Here is a 16,217-nt window from a genome sequence, read left to right on the forward strand (position 1 = left end):
TATATCACACAAAATAGGTTGCAAGACAAAGACCATAAAAAGAGACAAAGTCATTATAGAATGATAAAGGGGTCATCAGGACAATATGACAATTATAAATATATATGTGGCCGAGCGCAGTGGCTCACGCCTGTAACCCCAGCATTGGAAGGCTGAGGTGGGTGGATAACCTGAGGTCAGGAGTCTGAGACCAGCCTAGCCAACATGGCAAAACCCCATCTCTACCAAAAAAAAAAAAAGAAAAAGACAAAAATTAGCTGGGCATGGTGGCAGTTGCCTGTAATCCCAGCTACTCAAGAGGTTGACGCAGGAGAATCGCTTGAATCCAGGGGGTGGAGGTTGCAGTGAGCCAAGATCGTGCCACAGCACTCTAGCCTGGGCGGCATAAGACTCCGTCTCAAAAACTAAAACTAAAATAAATAAATATGCATCCAGCACTGGAGCACTCAGATATATAAAACAAACACTATTAGAACTAAAAAAAAATGGATAGATTCTAATATGAATATAACTTGAGACTTCAACACCCCACTTTCCACATTGAACAAATATTCCAGACAAAAAAATCGACAAAGAAACATTGAACTCAATTTGCACTATAGACAAAATGGATTTAATAGATTTTTACAGAACATTTCATCCAATGGCTACAGAATACATTTTTTTTCTTCACCACATGAAACAGTCTCAAGTATAGATCCTACGTTAGGCCACAAAAAAAGTCCAAAAATTAAAAAATACATATACCATATCAAGTATCTTCTCTGATCACAACGGAATAAAACTAGAAATCAATAAAAAGAGAAACATTGAAAATCATAAAAACACATGGAAATTAAACAGCATACACCTAAATAATCAGTGGGTCAACTGAGAAATTAAGAAGGAAATTGAAAACTTTCTTGAAACAAATGAAAATGGAAACATATGATACCAAAACTTCAGTGCAGAAAAAGCAGTACTATGATAAAAGGTTACAGCAATAAGTGCCTACATCAAATAAGTCAAAAAACTTCAAATAAACGACCTAGCAATGAATCTTAAAGAACTAAAAAAGCAAGTGCAAATCAAACTGAAGATTAGTAAAAGAAATGATCAGAGCAGAAATAAATGACACTGAAATGAAGAAAACAATACAAAAGATCTATGAAAAAACGTGGGTTTTTTTTTTTTTTGAAAAGATAAAGTCAACAATGCTGTAGCCAGACTAACTTAGAAAAAGAATACCTAAATTAAAAAAAAAAACAAAAAACAAAAAAAAACTTAGAGATGAAAAAGGAGACGTTATAACAGATACTGCAGAAATTCAAAGGATTATTAGAGACTACCATGAGCGACTACCATGAGCAACTACATGCCAACAAATTGGAAAACCTAGAAGAAATGGAGAAATTCCTATATGCATACAATCTACAAAGATTGAACCATGAAGAAATCTAAAACCTGAACAGGCAAATAAGAAGTATGAGATTGAAGCCATAATAAAATGTCTCCAAGCACGGAAAGCCTGGGACCCAATACCTTTCCTGCTGAATTTTACCAAACATTTAAAGAAGAATGAATATCATTCCTGCTCAAACTATTAAAGAAAATACAAGAGAAGAGAGTATTTCCAAACTCATTCTACAAACCCAATATTACCCGGATACCACAACTAGACAAAGGCACATCAAAAAAGAAAGGTACAGGACGGGCGCGGTGGCTCAAGCCTGTAATCCCAGCACTTTGGGAGGCCGAGACGGGTGGATCATGAGGTCAGGAGATCGAGACCATCCTGGCTAACACAGTGAAACCCCATCTCTACTAAAAAATACAAAAAACTAGCCGGGCGAGGTGGCGGGCACCTGTAGTCCCAGCTACTTGGGAGGCTGAGGCAGGAGAATGGCGCAAACCCGGGAGGCGGAGCTTGCAGTGAGCTGAGATCCGGCCACTGCACTCCAGCCTGGGCAACAGTGCGAGACTCCATCTCAAAAAAAAAAAAAAAGAAGAAAGGTACAGGCTAATATTCCTTATGAATATTGATGTAAAAATCCTCAAGAAAACAGTAACAAACTGAATTCAACAACATATTAAAAAGATCATTCATCATGACCAAGTGAAATTTATCCCAGGGATACAAGCATGATTCAATGTATGTAAACTAATCAAAGTCACACATTGTATTTACAGAATTAAGGACAAAAATCATATGATTATTTCAATTGATGCTGTAAAACCACTTGATAAATTCCAACATTCCTTTATAATAAAAACTATTAAAAATGGCTATAGAAGGAATACACCTCAAAGAAAAGCCGCATATGTCAAACCCACAGCTAGTGTCATACTAAATGGGGAAAAAACTGAAAGCATTTCTTCTAAAATGTGGAACAAGACAAGGATGCCCACTTTTAATGCTGTTATTCAACCTAATGGTGGAAGTACTAACTAGAGCAATCAGACAAGAGAAAGAAATAAAGGGCATTCAATTTAAAAAGAAAGAAGTCACATTATCTTTGTTTGCAGATGATATAATTTTATATTTGAACAAAACTAAACTACACACACACACACAAAACTATTAGAACTGATAAGCAAATTCACTTAATTGCAGGATACAAAACCAGCATACAAAAATCAGTAGCATTTCTATATGTCAGCAGTAAATACCTGAAAATGAAGTCAAGAAAGAAATCCCATTTACAATAGCTGTAAGTAAAATACCTAAGAATTTACTTCACCAGGGAAGTGAAATATCTCTGCAATGAAAACCGTAAAACATTTACCCAAGAAATTGAAGAGGAGAAAGCCAAGATGGCAAGCCATGAAGAGCTTTTCCCACCAACAGAGACCAGACCATTGAGTAGATTGGCACACTCACTCAGAATATCTTCAGAAACAAGGCCTTGAGAGTGGACAGAGGGAGGACACAGATCCCAGGCTAAAAGGGGAGGAAGCTGGGAACCCTGCACAGAGCTGCCAAGGACCAAGACTTGCTCCTGACCCCAAGCAGCTCCTAGGGAAGTAGTGAGTGAAATAGACATGGCCCACTCTAACCATGGACCTTTGGGATCCTAGCTGTGGGAAACCCCATGACTCCCACAAACATTTGAGCTGGCAAGAACTTCCCAGAGGGTTGGCAGAGACAGAATTCCAATCTGTACAGAGCCCACAGTGTTTGGCACAGGAACAGCTGCAATGAAGCATGGTCATGGGCACCCAGCCCCAGAGCCCTGTGTAGCTGCTGGACCTGGACAGAGCTGTGCTGTCTTGCCCATGAAACTGGACCAGTCTGATTTGAGTAACCCTCTGTCTACCTACCTCTCCCAGGATCCCTGTCTGGCCATATCCACTTACAGCACAGCCTCAGCTGCCCAGCCAAAGTGCTTGCCAGTGGCCATCACCCCAGTTCTCTCAGTGGCAGACCATGCTTACCTGTTGTAGAACTTCTGCAGACAGAATTCTGCCAGTGTTCAGTACCATTATAAGAAAAAATTAAACCGAACTTCTGGAAATGAAAAATTCACTACAGGAATTTCAGAATGCAACTGGAAGCAGTAAACAGAAGAGATCACACTAAGGAAAGAATCTCAGAGCTTGAAAACTACTCCTTTGGATAAATACAAGTAGACAAACATAAAGAAAAAGGAATTTTTTAAATGAACAAAACTTCTGAGACATATGAGATTATGTAAAGAGACCAAATTTATGACTAATAGGTTTTTAAAAACTTTATGACCACATTTATGACTATTCCTGAATGTGATAGAGAGAAAGCAAGCAACTTGGAAAACATATTTAAGGTTATTGTCCACTAAAATTTCCCCAGCCTCGCTAGAGACAATGACATGCAAATTCAGGAAATTCTAAAACTCATATGAGATGCTATATAAGACAACGATCCCCAAGACACAGTCATCAGATTCTCCAAAGTCAATGGAAAGAAAAAGATTTTAAAGGCAATCAAAGAGAAGAGGCAGGTCACATACAAAGGGAACCCTTTTGGGCTAACTGTTGGCCTTTCAGCAGAAACCTTACAAACCAGAAGAGAGTGGGGACCTACATTTAGCATGCTTAAAAAATTATTTATAGACCTCTTGGGTGTCAAAGGTGTAACTTCCTATAAGAAAATTTGGAAGAAAATGCTATGCTAGAAACAGAACTGAATTATTCTGCATAATGAAGCAAACAAATTTTAGTTTCCTCAAACAAACTGAGGATAGGACTCAAGAATAAATAGAAGAAATGTAAGTAAGCAATAGGGAAGGAAAAAATCAAGAAGTTGTAAATTTGAGCTTAAGGTAATAGCCAGCAGTAAATCTCTTGAAAGGAGACACAGTCAATACAATTTTGGTATGGCAATGTTTAATATTAAACTTCGAGTTATTTTTAAATACCATGTGGGACTGTAATTGTCCTCATTACCCCAAATAGTTAATAAAAATTGACTATATACGACAATCTTTTGTTTGAAATACTTGAATTAAAATAATACTGGGGATAATAGCCTATGTATAACAAAGCAGTCTGAGAATTGGGCAGCAACTACAGGAAAATAAATCCAGAGATGGAGAAGTCAATAAAATTGTAAATTTACAGAAAAAGGTGATCAAAACAGTAAAATCTGTAAAATCTTTGGGTTGTTGGGTGGAGAAGAATCCTGAGTTTCTCACAATATCCCTGTATAGATAGGAAATTCAACCATTCATTTTAAATAAAAGGGCAAGATAAACCAAGAGGGAGGAACTGGAGGACATAAGATTGCACATTTTGTTTACATATGAATAAATATATATTAAACAATATGATCATTAAAATTTTTTCTTCTAAAATCACTTGTTAATATGACCCCATAATGGAATTTTTAAGAATTCATCTGCAGTCGCCAGCCTCCAAGATTGCCCCCAATGATTCTCATGTCCTCAAGTTCATGTCCATCGTTGACTGGACCCCTCCCATATTGAATAAGGTGTAACCAATATGTTACTGAAAAAATTACGGAGCGTGACTTTTAAGGTTAGCCTATGTCATAAAAGACTGGAGCATCTGCCTTGCTTTCTGTGTGGTTACTTGCCCTGTGTAAGCCACACTTCGTGTTTTGAGGACACTTAAATAGCCATGGAGAATCCAGTAGGTAAGGGATTAAGGCCTTCCTTCTGTCAGTGAAAGTGAGCCACATTGGAAGCAGATCCTCCAGCCCAATTCAAGCCTTCAGATGACTGCAGCTCTAGCTGACATCTTGACTGTAATTCTCAAGACACCTTGAACCAGAACCGCCTACCCAGCTAAGCTCCTCCCAAATTTCTGACCCACAAAAACAAACAAACAAACAAACAAAAACATGCGATAAATGTTCATGACTATTTTAATACATTAAACGTTGGGGTAATTTGTGCAGAAAAAGATAACTCACATACTCTTCTGAAGTAGTAATCAGAGAAGTTCTCAATAGTCATATGCAAGTATATTCCACACAGCATCATTTATAGTAGCAAAAATTACAACCACCTAAGTATCCAAATAGGAAGTATCTTAAAAATAAATATTTATAGAAATATTATAATTAAAGTTAAAATTTACTGGATCATTTCTGTCTTTGGGGAATAGTGCTAGAAGAAAACATTTTAGCCATTAAAAATAATATTTGTGAAGAACATTTAACTAAACAGAAATATGGTCATAATATAATAATGAGTGAAATAAAGCAACAAGCTGTGACATATATACAGTATATATGTTTTATAAATATATATTTATCCATCCACAAAATATATTTATAATTACACATGTTTATATATTTATAAAATAGAGATTTAAAACACATGTGCATATGCAAAATAAACACACTGGTAACCAATATAACAAACATTGACAGTAATTATCCTGGTTGGTGTAAGGGTGATATTTAGTATTTAAATTATATTCTTTTATTTTTCTATAATTTTCTGAAATTCCAAAAAAGGGTGTTACTTTTATCCTCTCAGTTATTAAAATAGTAACTTCAAATGTGCTAGAGTACAAATGTGTAAACAAAAAGTGGAATGAGATTGTGTCCACTCATAGAATCGGGTTTCTGAAAAAATCTACTTCAACACTCTCATTTTGCAGATGAGAGAATTGTGACACAATTAGGGTTGAGTGATTCCCCTGAAATTCATCTAGATTGATAATGACAGAACCTGAAGGAAAACTGGTTTCCTGGTTCTTGTTTTAATATTCCCTTTATCATTCTATATTACTGCCAGGAAAACAATGACAAAGGTACCATATTCCTCAAAAAGGAATAGGGTAAACGTAAAAAAAATCTGCCACAATAAAAATAATGGCTGATCAATTCCATCGACTTATGCTGCCATGTAGAGCATTACACTTGTAGCCAAATACAACATAGATACTTATAATTTCTTTGAAAGGGTATAAATGGAGAAGGAAAGAGCCTCTCATATGAAGGAAAAAAACGCAACAGCTGACAGTTTTCTTACAGCAGAGGCTTAATAGGTTAGTAATTTGGAATTTATTTGTGTTTGGGGGGAAATGGAGAGTTTGGAAAAAGTCTTATAAAAACCATAAAAACTATCTCCAAACATTTAGGTGATTCTACATCTGTATGTACTCCTGCTCGAGTAAAGTTATCCAGGAACAAGCACACAACAACAAACAAAAAGTAAACAGAAGAAATCCACATTTACTTCCATGTATTTGTCATCTCTTGTATAACAATATGTTTAATTATCAGAAATAACAGAATTTCTGCCTGAAAACTTTTCAGAGCACTGATATATCATAAAACTTCCATGTAATTAAAGAGTTTCCATGGAGATTGTCAATCTTTGCACTATGATTAAGTATGGGATACATGGTACTTTTAAGGAAATACAAAGCAACATGTAATAACCTGAGAAACCTCAAACGGACCCATTTGATCATCAGAAAGAAGGAAAACTGTTGCTCGGCTACTTAATTCTAAACATCAAACAAGATTATGGCATTGCATCGATGTTGAGCAAAACAAAATGAATCTACTGGTAAGAAGGGTATTTCCTCACCCAGGAGCCATAAATGAGGAGACTATTGATTCAAATGATGATTGAGATGATTCCAGAGACTGTTGAATGAAGTTTATGAGCATTCCTTTTTCCAAAGGGAAAAGAGAAACTTGGTTGGCATATCACCTGCTTGGAAAGCGCCTGGTTAGAAAAAGAAACTGAGAAAATTCTCTTACCATTAGGCAAGGATTTCACGGGTGGCATGACGCCCCTGGATCTCACCATTTCTAGCCCCCAAATTAATCCAGAAAAGGGAAATGACTTTATAGGTCTGAGCACATGCCCATCTAGCAAATAAAATGGGCCCTCTTTCTGGTGAATCTGTGTGTGTGTGCAGTTTTTGTGGATAGGTAGGTGTATTTACATTATTAAAAGTCATTAAAAAACGTATTTGACTTCTATTAACATTTTTCTACAAGTGCAAATATATATGTGTTTAAAGAAATAAACATTTTCAAAGTATGTTTACACTGCCTGACATTCTCTGATCAGTTGCGGAATTAAACAACTGCACATTTGCCTCACAGGTCTAAAATACCTCACAAGTGGGTGGAAGAGCCCTTGACTAGGAAAAAGAGGGCCTCAGATACCTGAGGCTGTCCTTTTAAACATGCAAAAGACTCAGTTGTGCCTGTAAGAACCAGCGATAAGGCCCAGCCTGCCCTGCTCTGGAGCTTCCACTAGGACTCTCCTAGTTTGACAGAGTGTCCAGCATTAACCACAATCTGAGCTGGTTTCTGAGCCCCTACTTGGCTGAGCTCAGTCAGAACAGACAGCCTCCAAATTATTCTGATTCATCTTGGCCCAACAAAGACTTGAAATATATAAGGTTTAGAAATCTCCTTTTAATGTCTTCTTGGAGAAGATTTTTACCTGTATAAAATGGTTGAGGTGTGGTCTTGCTCTGAGATAGAAGTGAAATCTCCCATATCATCAACCTTTAAGGTTTGGAACATTGCCAAGTCAGTTTTCTCTTTGAATGGTTCTAATTGTTTCATTCATGTTTTCTGAACTGTGGGAAATAAATTTGCCACCCAGTTTCGAAAATGCTGTTTGGAGATTGTTTGTTTTTTGTTGTTTTTTAATTTTTATTTATTTATTTATTTTTGAGATGGAGTCTCGCTTTTGTTGCCCAGGCTGGAGAGCAATGGCACAATCTTGGCCCACCGCAACCTCCACCTCCCGGGTTCAAGGGATTCTCCTGCCTCAGCCTCCTGAGTAGCTGGGATTACAGGCGCCTGCCACAAAGCCCAGCTAATTTTTTATATTTTTAATAGAGATGGGGTTTTACTATGTTGGCCAGGCTGGTCTTGAACTCCTGACCTCAGGTGGTCCACCTCCCTTGGCCTTCCAAAGTGCTTTGATTTCGGGCATGAGCTACCACACCTGGCCCAGGATTGTCTTTTTCATTTACCATTACCTAGCCTCAGTATGTAAATACTTTTTATGTAAACCTACATTATCTCTTCCTCTGTCAATCATTTCTCTGGGATTTGACACTGAATCGCCATCACTTCAATGCTGAGTTTAAACTAGTTTCCATTGTTTTCATTATCTTACATCAGATTACTATGAGTTGCCTAATTTAATTTCCTGAACTTCTACTTGCTTAGGAAAGAATATCTAATATTACTTGTCCCTTTCCATTTTATTTGGAGAATGATGATACCAGTTCTTCCAAACTTCTAAGATCTTCAGGAGAGTCAAATAAGAATATGTATAATTAATTAGATTGTAAAACTATAAATCATTATGGAAAGCTGAGATGTTATATTGTCAGCCCGGCATAATGGCTCACACCTGACATCCTAGCATTATGAGAGGCCAAAGCAGGAGGACCCAAAAGTTCAAGACCAGCCTGGGTAACACAGTGAGACCCTGTCTCTACAAAGAACAGACCAAATTATCTGGGCATGGGGATGCACACCTGTAGTTCTAGCAACTCAGGAGGCTGAGGCTGGAGGATCACTTGAGCCCAGGAGGTCAAGGCTGCAGTGATCCATGATTGCACAACACTATAGCCTCGGCGACCAAGTGAGACACTGCCTCAAAAAAAAAAAAAAGCTGAGATATTATTCTATTCTCTATATTCTGTCTGTACTGGCTAGGAAAAGTCAGCTTCCCATGTGGTCGGAACTCCGTTCCTTTTCTTCTCACTGTTTCCACTAATTGGAATTTCCTCCTTTTCTAAATGTTCTGATTATCTTCCAGGCATCCTGGCTCCACAAAGCCTTCCTTGTTCCAACACTTAATACTTACATGGCTTTGCCAACTGACTTGCGCAAGAAATATTTTCTGAGGGTATCTTAGAATAGGTATGTGGTTTAGAGAGAGAAACTGACTTGCACGGGATAAGACAGTAAATAGCAGAACCACAGCAGAACTCACCTCTTCTGTCTTAGAGACCAGCCACCATCTGTTGCCCTATCCTGCTTCTCCAGGGTTACACCAAAGAATTCAAAGAATATTGCCAACCTCAACACAGGCCTACTCTGTTTGTTAGTTTATATGTAAAATGTGTTTAGAGTTTTCTATTAGAATTTTTGAGGGGATACTACAATATTTTCCACCAATGAAAAAAAAGCCTCAGACATGAGAGTCTATGAATAGGAAGCAAGCATTTTTTGTATTTTAATAATCTACACTAAATATTAAAATGTTATTGTAATTCTGCTTACAATTTTAAACTTTTTATATATTTAATATCTTTTCTGATTATAAAATTAATGTCTTCCTTCTTCACACGATTTCATGCTTGCATTTTAGATTATTATGATGAATAATTTATATACTACCTGATACTTCCATGAATGGGAATACTTGTTTCACCACATGCTTAACAGAAGGAAACACTACCATTTTCATCAATTCTTTACCTATTTTATTTTCATCTTTCTCACCCCCACTTCTGTATAAAGAAACAGTTCTTATATTTTTTAGATCAATTGCCCAATGCTCTATCTGGATAAGATAATTTCATTTGGAGAATTAACTTTTTATCCAGTTCAGAAAAGCTTTATTCTATTTTATTTTTTTTAATTTACTTGAAGTTCTGGGATACATATGCTGAAGGTTCAGGTTTGTTACATGGGTATACATGTGCCATGGCAGTTTGCTGCACCTCTCAACCTGTCATCTCGGTTTTAAGCCCCAGTGTATTAGGTATTTGTCCCAATGCTCTCCCTCCCCTTTCCCCAGACACACAACAGGCCCCAGTGTGTGATATTTCCCTCCCTGTGTCCAGGTGTTCTCATTGTTCAACTTGTACTTACGAGTGAGAACATGCAGTGTTTAGTTTTCTGTTCCTGTGTTAGTTTGCTGAGAATGATGTTTTCCAGCTTCATCCGTGAACCTGCAAATGACATAAACTCATTCTTTTTTATGTCTGCATAGTATTCCATGGTGTATATGTGCCATATCTTCTTTATCCAGTCTATCACTGATGGGCATTTGGGTTGGTTGCAAGTCTTTGCTATTGTGAATAGTGCTGCAGTAAACATACGTGTGTATGTGTCTTTATAGTAGAATGGTTTATAATCCTTTGGGTATATACCCAGTAATGGGATGTCTGGATCAAATGGTATTTCTGGTTCTAGATCCTCGAGGGATCACCACACTGTCTTCCACAATGGTTGAACTAATTTACACTCCCATCAACAGTGTAAAAGCATTCCTATTTCTCCACATCCTCTCCAACATCCGTTGTTTCCTGACTTTTTAATGATCGCCATTCTAACTGGTGTGAGATGGTATCTCATTGTGGCTTGGATTTGCATTTTTCTAATGACCAGTGATGATGAGATTTTTTTCATATGTTTGTTGGCTGCATAAATGTCTTCTTTTGAGAAGTGTTTGTTCAGATCCTTTGCCCACTTTTTGGTGGGGTTGTTTTTTTCTTGCAAATTTGTGGACCTTTGTCAGACGGGTAGATTGCAAAATTTTTCTGCCATTCTGTAGGTTGCCTGTTAACTCTGATGGTAGTTTCTTTTGCTGTGCAGAAGCTCTTTAGTTTAATTTGATCCCATTTACCAATTTTGGCTTTTGTTGCCATTGCTTTTGGAGCTTTAGTCATGACATCTTTCTCCATGCCTATGTCTGGGAGTGGTATTGTCTAGGTTTTCTTCTAGGGTTTTTATGGTTTTAGGTTTTAGGTTTAAGTTTTTAATCCATCTTGAGTTCATTTTTGTATAAGCTGTAAGGAAGGGGTCCAGTTTCTGTTTTCTGCATATGGCTAGCCAGTTTTCCCAGCACCATTTATTAAATAGGGAATCCTTTCCCCATTGCTTCTTTTTGTCAGGTTTGTTGAAAAAAACCTGTCTGTTCTGTTGCATTGGTCTATATATCTGTTTTGGTACCAGTATCATGCTGTTTTGGTTACTGTAGCCTTGTAGTATAGGAATATATCTCTAAATAATAAGAGCTATTTATGACAAACCCATAGCCAATATCATACTGAATGGGCAAAAGCTGGAAGCATTCCCTTTGAAAACCGGCACAAGACAAGGATGCCTCTCTCACCACTCTTATTCAACATAGTGTTGGAAGTTCTGGCTCGGCAATCAGACAAGAGAAAGAAATAAAGAGTATTCAAATAGGAAAAGAGGAAGTCAAATTGTCTCTGTTTGCAGATGACATGATTGTATGTTTAGAAAACCCCCATCATCTCAGCCCAAAATCTCCTTAAGCTGATAAGCAACTTCAGCAAAGTCTCAGTATACAAAATCAATGTGCAAAAATCATAAGCATTCCTATACACTGACAACAGAGAAGCAGAGAACCAAATCATGAGTGAACTCCCATTCACAATTGCTACAAAGAAAATAAAATACCTAGGAATACAACTTACAAGGGACATGAAGGACCTCTTCAAGGAGAACTACAAACCACTGCTGGAGGAAATAAGAGAGGACACAAACAAATGGAAGAACATATCATGCTCATGGATAGGAAGAATCAATATCATGAAAATGGTCATGCTGCCCATAATAATTTGTAGATTAAATGCTATTCCCATCAAGCACCATTGACTTTCTTCATAGAACTAAAAAACTACTTTAAATTTCATATGGAACCAAGAAAGAGCTCGTAAAACCAAGACAATCAATCCTAAGCAAAAAAAAAAAAAAAAAAAAAAGCTGGAGGCATCATGCTACCTGACTTCAACCTTCAACTATACTATTCTATTTTATTTTTATGTTTTTTAATGTTCCATTTGTTCTGCTTTTTTCCCTTTAAACACCTGTCATCTGTTAGTTGGACCTTCATTCATTCTCTTTCAGATCTAAGTATTGTCAGGTCTTTGTATTTAGCACAGTGTAATGGTAAACAGACATGCTTTGGTGTCTGACAAATTTGAGTTTCGGTTCTGCTCTGTCCCTGACTGGCTGTTTGCCTGGGCATGCTTGGTGATCTTGCCAAGTCTGTTTCTTCCTTTGTAATGTGTTTAGTGTTCAGTAAGGACTTATTAACCATAGCCATTGTTGCTCTGTTTTCTCAGCATTCTGCAAAGGTACTTCAAGTTAGTTCTCTATCTCAGTGATTCTGTTTTCTGCAATGTGAACGTGGTTCTTTAGATGTTCTTTTGATATTTTAATTCCATGATTATTTAGTGGATTCACTGGTTTCTTACCCCTCTTAATCTACTTCCCAACTTACTGATTTTCAAGGAATATTTTGCATTCAAAAAGACAGTGTTTTCTTGATTTTTTTAATTGAAAACACAAAACAGAAAGTTCTGCAAGTTTCTTCTCTTCACTGTGGCAAATCTTTTCAAAAGTGTGTTTTTTCTCAACTCTGTGAAGGCACTGTAGGTGTTTTACATGGCAGAATATTTTCTTGTGTCCTCTGTTGTTTGTTTCTCATCCGTTGATGAAAACTTGGGCAGGTCTTATTACTTTTCAGCTGACTCTTAGAGAATAGACAGTGATGCAGTCACTTTAAATAAAAAACATAGCCTTAACTCAGAAATTAAAAATGTTCTGCCAGGAAGTTAATCAGAACTAGGTTTCTAATACACTTCATGTTAGAAACTTGCAGTAGAAAAGGAGAGAAATGATGGTTTCTCTACTCTTCTGTACTCAATCTCCATCTTGCCTAGCTTGCTAACCATTCCTGGAAACTTTCAGAGTAAAATAGGGAAAAGAAGTTTTAAGAAATAAATAAAGGTTTTTTTGAACAGATATTCTGATATGCTGTCTTCAGGCTCCCTAGGACTGGCAGATATGTAAAGCTCTTTTTTTAGTGGAGATTTGGCAGCTTCCATCACTCAGGTTCCCTCTCCTGCAGTTCTCTTGACCTGGGTAGATGTATGTCTATTTTGGGTGATCCCTTGAAATGCATTCTTCAGCCCCTAGGAATTCAGGGCTCACCTGGAACTTCTCACAACTAGGGACCTACTCTTTGCCAGGTAGCCCCATTGGACAGGACCTAAGATGATATCATACTTGCTATCTTTTCTGTCTGACATACATCTGCTCCACAGCAGAGTCTACTCATTTCTTTGTACTGACAAAGAGGACACAGAGAAATTCTGGGAGGGTGGGTCTCTGGCAGGAATCCCACCCTCAAGCTGAAAAGTCTAATAACATGGCCCAAATCAAGCACTGACATCCCTGTTTTTGTGCTCGAATGCTTTCTTTTCCAAAACCACCCATGGCCACCCCACCCCTCATCCTGCGCCCATAAAAACCCCAGGCTCAGCTGGCAGAGAAGAAGAGAAAATGAGAAGCAACTGGACGTTGGAGACTATGGTGACACAAGCTTTCCCCTTGCACCTGTCTTCTGCCTCCGAACCAAAACTTAGTGCTTTCCCTGTGGCTCTGCATGGCATGGCATGCTCCTCTCTCTCAGGAAATATAATAAAAATCTTCTTCAACAGCACTGTCCTCTCTGTATCATCACTCAGTAATACCTCGAAAAATTAAATCCTGGGTACAATTTCAATATAATTGTAGTGTCACATATGGAGATCTGTTCATAGTCACTTTGATGTCTGACATGTATCACTTTTTTCTGGGTTGAAACTTCAATTTTATCTTCTTATTAATTCACACTTGAGATTTTGATAGAATGTGGAGTAAGTCTAAAGTTCTACATATGCCCCCAAACTATCCCAATGTGTGTTTATTCATTCAGAAGCCATTCAATTGACATTATTCATGTCAGTCAGTATAGTGGATGATGGCCATATGAAAATTCCTGCCACATGAAAGTTTAATGTCTGCTCAAACCAGATGCAGCTGATCACATAGAATCAGTGCCCTGGAGTATATCATCACTTTAATCTAGAGTCAGGAACCTGCCATATGACTGTCAACCCTATATTTGTTAGTTAACCAGCAAAAGAACACGTATTCAATTGGTATCTAAAGTTGTAAGGAAACCAAAGCCATCATTAGTGTCCTGGACTTGTGGCATTTTCATGGAGGTATTTACAAAAACACCACCTCAAAGGGATATTAACCAAGACCCAGCACAACAGTCTGAAATCAAGCTGTCATCTCACAGGGGGAGCTAGGAAAGAGGGGGAACTAAGGTGACATTTAAAGCACAGGCAGATCAGAGATGGCTAATGAGAAAGAGATTTGCAGGAGGTGATGGAGAGCTAGAAGGATGTTCTGAGTGGAAATGTAGGTGAACATAGCTAACTGGCCTAACAGTTTTGTTTCTCTGAGAGTTCAGTGATTCATGAATGTTCAATCTCCCTCTTCATATAAGTGAAGCCTAAAAGTTGATTTGAGTCTAGATAGCAAGCTTCCCAGGTAGTTGGTGAAGATTTGCAAGGACAGAGCCCATTGCCAGCAATGGGGGTAAGTGAAGCCAAATGAAATTATTAAATTCGACATAAAATTTAAAGGGAATCCAAGTCAGAACAAAGGTTTATAATCCAAAATCTTATCTTACATAGACCTATTGTGACCAAATAGGTCTATATAAGAGAAGAGAAGTCATGATAAAAAGCCAAATGGTGCAGGGAGTTGACCAAGATAGCTGAATAGAAGCAGCTGTGGTCTACAGCACTCACAGAAAGGAATAAAAGGTGTGGGTGAATACAGCACCTTCAACTGAAATATCTAGATTCTCACATTGGGACTGATTAGGCCAACAACTTGACCCATGGAGTATTAAGAAAAGCAGAGGGAGACAATGGCCCATCTGGTAGCAACATGGAGCCAAGGGAACCCTCACCCCCAGCCAAGGGAAGCAGTGAGTGACCCCATCCAGGAAACCGTGCTTGTCCCATGGATCTTTGAAACTCATGGATGAGGAGATCCCCTTGTAAACACATGCCACTGGTGCCTTAGGTGTGACACACAAAGCTGTGTGGAGTCTTGGCAGAGCAGCTGCTCAGGCACACACAGAGACCCAGGAGCTTCACATACCCTGGCTCTGGGATTCCCAACAAACGTATCTGCAACTCAGACAAGGTGAGAGGTCTGCACATACTCCTAGGAAGGGGGCTGAATCCAGGTAGCCAAGCGGCATCATTCTATGGGCCCCACTTCCATGGCATCTCACAAGGTAAGACCCACTGGTCTGGAATTCCAACCAGTCAACGGCAACAGAGTAGAGTCTGCCTGAGATGGGATGGAACTCCTAGGGGGAGGTTTGGCCACCATCTCTGCCATCCAGTCAACTCAGCTGTTCCAGCCTGCTGGCTCTGAAGAGTCCAAATGATCCAGATGAAGAAGGGTCCCCCCCAATACAAGACAGTTGTTTTGTCAGATCATGACCAGACTGCTTCTTGAAATGGGAACACAATCCATTCCTCCTTACTGGGCAGGACCTCCTTGCTGGAGTTTCAGTCACCCCAGTGAGTTTTCTACAGATGGAGCTCTGATCTCTCCCTGGTATGGATACCCTAGGAGTAGGGGCAGGTTGTCATCTCTGCTGTTTGGTTGGCTCAGCTGTTACAGTTTGACAGCTTTGGAGAGTCCAAAGAGTTCAGACAAAAAAAGCATTACCCCAGTATAGCACAGCTGCTTTGCCAGACTGTGGCCAGGTTTCTTTAAGCAGGACCTCAGTCCACTTCTTACAGGTAAGATCTCCCAGCTGGAGCCTTGAGCTACCTCTGCCCGTGTTCTACGTCCAACAGAGTTCTAATTTCCCCCTGGGATGGAGAGCTGGGGGCAGGGGGCGGGGGCAGGGGCAAAAATTGGGCAGGCCAACACCTTGGCTGTTTGGGTTTCTCAG

General features: G+C 38.6%; 1 long non-coding RNA gene across 1 annotated transcript in view; it reads right to left on the reverse strand.

Moving 5' to 3' along the window:
- LOC105477315 (uncharacterized) overlaps nucleotides 1–16,217 on the reverse strand; it is an 84,925-nt gene that overhangs the window by 12,832 nt on the left and 55,876 nt on the right. The window contains exon 4 of the long non-coding RNA XR_984609.2: nucleotides 10,298–10,377. This is a non-coding gene — a long non-coding RNA (uncharacterized lncRNA). The remainder of the gene's footprint in view (nucleotides 1–10,297; nucleotides 10,378–16,217) is intronic.

This window comes from Macaca nemestrina, chromosome 3 (genome assembly GCF_043159975.1).
Source record: "Macaca nemestrina isolate mMacNem1 chromosome 3, mMacNem.hap1, whole genome shotgun sequence".
In the NCBI taxonomy this organism is placed as follows: Eukaryota; Metazoa; Chordata; class Mammalia; order Primates; family Cercopithecidae; genus Macaca; species Macaca nemestrina.